Source organism: Penaeus monodon, chromosome 20 (assembly GCF_015228065.2).
Source record: "Penaeus monodon isolate SGIC_2016 chromosome 20, NSTDA_Pmon_1, whole genome shotgun sequence".
Taxonomy (NCBI): domain Eukaryota; kingdom Metazoa; phylum Arthropoda; class Malacostraca; order Decapoda; family Penaeidae; genus Penaeus; species Penaeus monodon.
The window spans coordinates 7573075-7573714 of NC_051405.1; the positions used below are offsets into that span (position 1 = coordinate 7573075).

Below are 640 nucleotides of genomic sequence, written 5' to 3' on the forward strand. Positions count from 1 at the left end.
CACTACATCGCAGTTTCCGTCACCTGAACCAGCAACATCCGCTCAGCCAAGTCAACCTTTGCCTAATAGAGAAGGAATGAGCGCTGTTGCCTCTTCGCCCTACGACCACTTCGAGTGCGTTTTGCTTGAATTTCGCGCCGCAAAAACCCGCAGCATGACATGCATGCACAATGTCATTTATTCTGGGATGCAGTGAAGTGGACAGCACAGAGACAGCTTCATATTACGTAGGACGAAAGCGGATGCAATTACGTCAAGTGGTCGCTGCATCCCAATTTCACGTAGCACATTTTCGCTACAAATATGGTTACGTAGCGTAAACTAGGTTAGGCTGGGAGCGGAAAAAATGAGTCAAACTTAAGACTGAATATATTAAGAGGCGATGCAGTGTTATTACTCATGAAATCATCGCTATATTGGTAGCAGCGTTACACCGGTATCCGATTATCATATTATATTGCTTTCATGCTTCTAAAACGACAATATGCCATTTCTTTTTAATCAAATTTGTGTGTAATAACAGTCACAAGTGCTGAAATAGAAACTGATAATTGATCATTGTAACCGAATGAAATGAGAATGAGGGATATGACATGCAGATGTTTGATTGCATGATGATAAAACAAATCGCAAGAAATAG

At 41.4% G+C, this 640-nt stretch overlaps 1 protein-coding gene across 1 annotated transcript in view; it reads right to left on the bottom strand.

Annotated features, from left to right (window-relative positions):
- The window catches only part of LOC119585610 (eukaryotic translation initiation factor 2D-like), an 18116-nt gene that overhangs the window by 16628 nt on the left and 848 nt on the right, over window positions 1–640 (bottom strand). The window lies entirely within an intron of this gene.